At 34.3% G+C, this 7,410-nt stretch overlaps 1 long non-coding RNA gene across 1 annotated transcript; it reads right to left on the minus strand.

The window, feature by feature from the left end:
* Positions 1 to 948: 948 nt before the first annotated feature.
* On the minus strand, positions 949 to 2,816 carry LOC141598228 (uncharacterized). The gene is made up of 3 exons (XR_012523351.1): positions 2,559 to 2,816; positions 1,371 to 1,413; positions 949 to 1,233 (listed from the first exon to the last, which is right to left on the minus strand). It is a non-coding gene; the product is annotated as an uncharacterized LOC141598228 (long non-coding RNA).
* Between the last annotated feature and the right edge of the window lie 4,594 nt (positions 2,817 to 7,410).

Raw genomic sequence — 7,410 nt, forward strand, 5'->3', positions numbered from 1 at the left:
AGGATTCTACACTCCTTGTCCAAAGTCAAGGCATATGTGCAATTAGGGTGAATTTTCAACATGCAAGACAAGGATGTGTCTCTTGAAGAGTTGCACAAGTTACTTGTGCAAGCCGAGAGGGACATGGGGTTAAATGTGAACCCTCCCAAGGATGTGCTTAACATAAGCACTAAGAGTAAGGGGAAGTTCAAGAAGAATGGGAGAAAGGGCAAGAAGCAAGCTCCCACATTCACCAAAGCTAAGACTTGTGAAGCTAGCACCTCAAAAGTCAAGAAGGGTCCTCTTGATAAATGTCATTATTGTAATGGCATGGGACATTGGAAAAGAAATTGTTCCAAATACCTTGGTGATATCAAAGCTGGAAAGATCACTCCAGTAGGTAAATGACTAACCTTCTTTTATATTTCTAATTCAACTATGGTATTATGATGCAAAGTTGTGATAATGTATCTCCCTTTTTATTGTAAATAGGGCCTCCACCAAGCAAAGACAAGGGAAAGGAAAAGCAAGCATAAGAAACCATCAAGAAGCTAGGGATAGCTTTCATGGAGCTTTGCTTTTCATTGTCTTATTTTAAATTATGTCACTACTAGAAAACAGGGATTTAGCAACGCTTTTTTTATACCTCTTGCGACGCTAAATAGCGCCGCGATGGGTTTTACCGACGCTATGAAAAGCGCCGGCTTTGCCTGTGCCGCTAGCACTTTTAGAGGCGCTTATTTAGTGCGTCGGTAAAGCTACAATAAAAGCACCGCTAGATTGAAGCGCTATAAATAGTGATTCAGCGTCGCTTGTTAGCGCCGGTATGCGGTATATACTACCAGCATTTTGTAGAACATCTTCACTATGCACTTGCATACCCTTATCACATGAACCACCCACTTCAAAGGCCACATACGACATTTGAGCATTGCTAAATTTCAAGTAAAAAGTTTCATAATGCCAAGATACAAATTGTATGCTGAAATATATATATTCACCTCAATATAAGAACATTAGTGTCAAATACATATTCCAATCTATACATTAAAAAAATGGATTGTGTGACGAAACACCAATATAAGAATTTGATAGCATAGGTACTAAATTCTACAAGGTACTATATACACCAATAAGCTATATTCCATCTTCTGGGGCATTGGGATCTAGCTAGCACAAACGAGCCTGCAGAAACCTGTATCAATCATATTTCCCAGCTGCTTCAGTACGATCTCTTCCCAAACTGAATTGCACCTACATTAGTTCAATTAACATTCATAATAATACAAAGTGTCTAGAGAGCAAAGAAACAACGGAAAGGCACAAAAAAAATAAAAGAAAATTTCAAAGCATCTAAAAGAAGGGTATTAATAAAGACATGGGCTTAATACCTCAAAGAATTGAGTCACTTGTTTAACTTTCCCTAACAATAACCTGTAATCAAATGGTAAACGTCAGCACACCTACTCTGTTCGTCTCAATAACAAATTTTAGAATGCTACTGTGCAAAGTAAGAAGTTAGTATCTCAGTGACATAATTGGACATAATTGAACAGTACATGTTAGAATTGAAGCTTATTGATAACCAAATTTAGTCAATTTCACTTCAGTGTGCCTGACGGACCAAGTTCAGCGAACAAGGGGTTAGAATACCAAAGAAAAAAAAAAAAAAAAAAAAAAAAAAAAAGTAGTCAACTAAACCACATTTCCAATGGCATCATATGTAAGACTGTATCTTGGAGTTCAACTAGCATCAATTCAAAGTAAGGGTGATAAATCAAAGTAAAAAGAAGAGTAGAGGTTTACCAACTAGTAGATAACTATAATTTAGAAAACAAGTCTTTTCTGCATCACAATCAACTTCAACTCTGATTATTTTCTTCTACTATTTTTAACCTATTAAATCAAATAGGTCAATCATTCAAAGTTAAAAATTAAGAATTAAGTATAAGATATTCATTGAATGATTGTGATGTATAGCTATGACCAAGGTATTCAAAACATGATGGTGATGTATAGCAATGACAAGGTAGACTAACAAAGTATTCGTTCAAGACTTCTATAACATTGTCCAAGTTTAACCAAGCCTAATACTTATAATTGGTTTGTCCAACGAACTTGGAATCATTCATCCTATAACCACTTGTATTTCTTGGTAGCAGGTCAACAACCTGGGATCTCACCCAAAGTACAACCTAAATCGACTTTATTTGAGCGAAATCCCAGTTTGAGCAAACCTAAATCAACTTCAATCAAGTAAATTCCAACCAAATCGACTTCAATTAGACTAAATCCAGACCTATACGTCGTCAAATCCAAAATCAACTTCAACCAGATTTATTGTAGCCAAATAACAATGACTCAAACAAAGTGTAATGACGAAGTGTGATATAAAGACTACATAATTATACCCAATTAAGCATGAAATTATGATTTTTCTAGTAACCCAGTAAATATATCTTAATTGAAATGAAGAGAACCAAACGAAATAATAACCCTTACAAAAACAAAATGAAGAAAAAAACGAACAAAAAATCAAATTAAAGAACTAAAACATATATAATAAATTAATTTCACACCTGATTATGATTTTGATGAAAAATTCATTATTCGCTTGCCAATTATGAAATAATTTCTCGCAGAGGATGAATTAATGTGGAGGTTTTTTAGGGTTTTGGTTTCTTAGAGAAAAAGGGGTAACTTGCACTGAGTGTGACTTATAGAATAGAAAAGGTGGAAGGAATCTGGCCTTTTAATTTCCTTGGGCGCTATTAAGACGCGCTAATGAATTGCGCCTGAATTTTGCTCAATTTTAAACAGCTTCAGCACTTTCGTCCATTAGCGCCTCTATGTAAGCGCCTTAATAGGCCGTTTTTCTACAACAAGGATCCTCTCCGTTTCTTTTCTCTCCATTTCCTCTCACAAACCCATTTAATAATATTATCTCATCTATACTCTATTAATCATTTATTTTTATGCATAAATCGTGAACCGTTCGATGTTGACGAGATACAATCTTGACCGTTGATAGGTAATGACCTCTCCATTTCTTTTTAGGAAATGGAGAGAATTTTGGCTCGTTTTTCTAGTAGTGTGTTTTGGATTTTTAGAACTTTAAGTTTCCGTGTTCGACATGGAAAGGTATTTTGGATAATGGTTTGTATTTTGGATGATGGTGACTTGGTTTGCAACCCAAGTCACCCGTTTTATCATTTATCCTTTTATGTTCTAAAATTCATCTTTAAATGCTTGCACTTTGAAACAAAAGATTATTCACTTAAAGTGATCTAATAGACAAATATAATGACGGGTTTCATTATATGTCCACATGCTTAAGGCTTGTGTATGATCATTTATAAAGCGATTTTGAGTCTATGAACTCTCTTAAAGGAATGTCAATCACCAAGTACACATATGAAATCAATAACTATTAGTCTATCTATGAGATAGTTCTCCTTATACTTCAACATCATTAATTTGTGTCTCATAGGCTATCTTTGAATCTATAGTGTATTTATTCTAAAGATAGAGTGGGAGAAAAATGAGGACACAACACACAAGGCAAGATAAAATTGTGTACTTGTGTATATGAAGATCTACGCAAGAGAGAATGATTTAAATGAAGGTATATCTATTTACATAGTGTGCCGAATAGATGAGATCTATGGTCTCAAGTTAGTTCTATATGACTAAAGAGACCAAGTGAAGTAATCATAAGAGTATATTCTCAAGATAACTACACGAGGAGACCAAAAGAAAGTTTTGGAAGAAAAATGACTAATGAAAAGTCTTAACAAGGTTTTGACTAAGTTTATGAAACATTTGACCAATAGTTTCAACCTTGAGATTTACTTAAGAGCCTAAATGAATCAAAGTAACATACTAGTTATGATCGAGTTGCAAAGATTGATATACGGTTATCTTCAATGGCCAAAGTTTTAACCACGCAAATGTCATTGCTTAACCTCACTATGAAATGGTTAAACCTCCTTCCAAAAGGGTATTTGCGAAGGACGTATTCTAGATATTGTTTATATTTGAATAATGACATTACTACACATCATTATGACATGAGTGTGTTGGAGATTTAAAATCTCTTTCCGTAAGGTTAAGATGAGACCACTTCAAAATAGGTATTTTGAAAGGATATGATGGGAACATATATGGTTTTATCCTAATAACTTGGCAGTGCAATTTATATTTCAATTCTTGATAAAGTTTCGATTGAGAAGTCAATTTCGAAATGTGTGAAATTGAGTGGGAGTTAGGAAATTCTCATGTGAAGACATGAAATTTAGTGGGAGCTATCATCCTTTGAATGTTTACGACTCATCACTCATTAAAGAATGACGAGCTAATACCTTCTTTCATAAAGAAGCATTTGAGTTTTCAATTCTGGATGAACATGGACTATGATGAATCCAATTACATTGAAAGATATTGGATTTGTATTAAGATATACTCATTGTATCAACATACACATAGGTTATTCATATGAATGAAAATGGGATTACCATTAGCAGTCATGGTAGTTCATTGAACCTAAAAACGGTTGATTTCATGATTATTAGCAACTAATGTTTCCGCCATTAGAATAATCATGTACATGTCCAATTATGAATCATATGCATAAGAGCATGATGATTGATTGGTGAGCCATAATAGAAACGTCATGAATTCTCAAGTAGAATCCGATGAGCGATTTCAGTATTTGACGGAATGTTCCATTGTGTGTCAAGAGGTTGCACATATTATAGAAAATCCGAGCACATATGAGGATTTATGAGAATCCCAATTCTTTCAAGCCTAGAAAGAGAAATGAGAAGTTTTGGAAAGATGCTTGGTTGAATAAGAGGTTATTCAAAAACAATCTTTCCTAGTTAAGCTAGGACTTGTGAGAAGTGCTAAGCTAATAATCTTGTCAATTGTTACAAGATTCTACAAAACATATACCTAGTGCATTGTGTGTGGATGGAATACTTGATCAGTACAAGTTATATCATTCATCATAAATTCATTCGTTATGTGATAGTCGATAAGAAAGTTCTTTCAAGTTAAAGAACCTAAACCAAGGTCGGGAACCTTGATGTGTACTTCGTAAGATTCGTGCTATGAGAGAGAACATGAATGTAAAGGAAATTACAAGTGTAAGAAGTTTGAACACATGGACACATGGCATGTTAAACTTCTATTGCAATCAATAAGTGTTTACACTTACGATATACATCACAAGGTTGTAATATGATATTGACTACCCGAGTGTGATGTCGACATTTGTCGTTTGAGTTATTATTAACTCACCTTGTACATTGTTATATCCAAACGGGTTGTAGAGACAATTGAACCCCGTTAAAGTGAACATGGATTAACATTGTATTTGCCCATAGTTACTTATATGAGGTGACGTCTCGAAGTGACTAGAGTGTGATGCGATTGATGGCAAGTTCAAGTGCCATAGAGTCATGTGAGATGACTAGTCGATCACATAGGCAGACTGTTAGGAACATTTTGTCGGGCCTAATAACCGCTTATAGAGTTCTGGCAAATTTATATAGCCTGGTCGTGGCGAGAGCTACTATAGTATTCAAATGAGTCGATTCTTTTGACTAAAGACTATTCGCCTAAGATGGCACAGTTTCAGATTGACTTTGATTTGTGTTACTACGACCTTCGTAAATGGGGTCAAATGGGCATATTTTGGGTTATGATGGTTGTGGCTTGTCGAAGGGAATGAGTGCGATAGGAATTGTCCACCCCTAGTCAGGGTTATAACAATATCTCAGGGCCACTCGAGGAGTAATGAACTGGAAATGCGTGGCCACGCTCGGAATGTATCTATGATAGATGAATCCGGTCAATCAATTATTCTCCAGATCGAGGAAACCACTCTCGATATGATCACTTGCAAGTACGACCTGAAAGACACCTTGCATTGAGTGGGAGATAGTAATAGGACAAGAGAATTGGTGACGCACACTTGTCGAGGACAAGTGGGAGATTGTTGGAATATGTGTCCTCCGACAATAATGCGATCACGACTGTTGATCATGATGATCACGTGTTTAAATCTCATTATAAAGAATACAATTGGGAAGTAATTTTGTTACTGTCAACTGGTCAACATATATCGGTAATGATTGGCTGACTAGAGTTTGACATTACTGTCGTGCGACGGTGGTGATCAGTTGACCCCTAGGTCATACCTATAGGGCAACACTCTTAATTGATTATTTAATTAATCGTATAATGTTACGAGTTAATTAAATTACTTGAAAATTGACGGACGATTTTGGAAGTAAAATTTACGTATCAAATTGAAATGTGATTAAATGAGATACGGTCTGAGTAATCAAATTGTATAATTACTCGGATGAAATTATTGTTTATAGAAACAATTGAATTTGAATGAATTATTATAAATACAAACTGTTGTGATTTATAATCGGTAAAATATTTTGGTACAAGTAATTATGAATTACTGAGTCGATTTTTGTATATGACGTATTTTTATTAATACGTTGATTTTTAATTTGTTAAAAATACATAACAAATTTATGTAACATGGGACATGTGACATATTGACAATTGACAAAAATAACATGGAATCCATGTTATCAAAAGTGCTGAAAATTGGAGGAGTATTGAGCTAATATTGTGTTTGTTTAATTAATATGAAAACACAATGATTACTTACTTTAGTAGCCATGCAACCCTAGTTTGCATTGTGAAGGCAAACTAGTGCATGCATTGGCTCTATTTTTCTTCCCTCCTCTTCCTTTCCCGGTTTTTCACAAAGGAAAAACAAAAGGGTTTTGCCATATATTCTTCTAATACACTACATTCTTTTGATGTGTATTATTATTCATTCTCCCAATCATCTAAAATAAGAGTTTTAGAGAGAAAAATAGCTTCCATCTTCCTTTCATATAAACCGAAATATTTAAGTGTTTATAATATTTTTGGGTCAATTTTTACTAGATTAATATTGTACTAGTACTTATAATATTAATCTTAATTAAGAGAAAGCTTTGGGTATTAATCCTAAGGAGAGATCCTACACTTGGATCTTGGTTCTTCCATTAAGGGAAAGCTCAAGAACAAAAGAAAAGGAGATTTCTTTTGTGCCCATAAAACCGAAATCACCAATGTAAGAACATGATTTCTCCTCTATTTTATCATTTGTTTGCATGCATAAAATCCATATTTAATTTTATGACAAATTAATTTATAACATATATGAGTATGTTTATGTATATAGACCTACATTTCCTTCAGAACCCATCCTTGAGAAATTGGAGGTATCATATCATGAAGAAAATGAATATCTCTCCCATATTGCCTATGAAGACCATTTCACACCCACCATGGAACCTATGATTGTTGGAGATAATATGGTGGATCTTCTCCAAAAAGTCAAATCATCGTATAAAA

Source organism: Silene latifolia, chromosome 9, assembly GCF_048544455.1.
Source record: "Silene latifolia isolate original U9 population chromosome 9, ASM4854445v1, whole genome shotgun sequence".
In the NCBI taxonomy this organism is placed as follows: Eukaryota; Viridiplantae; Streptophyta; class Magnoliopsida; order Caryophyllales; family Caryophyllaceae; genus Silene; species Silene latifolia.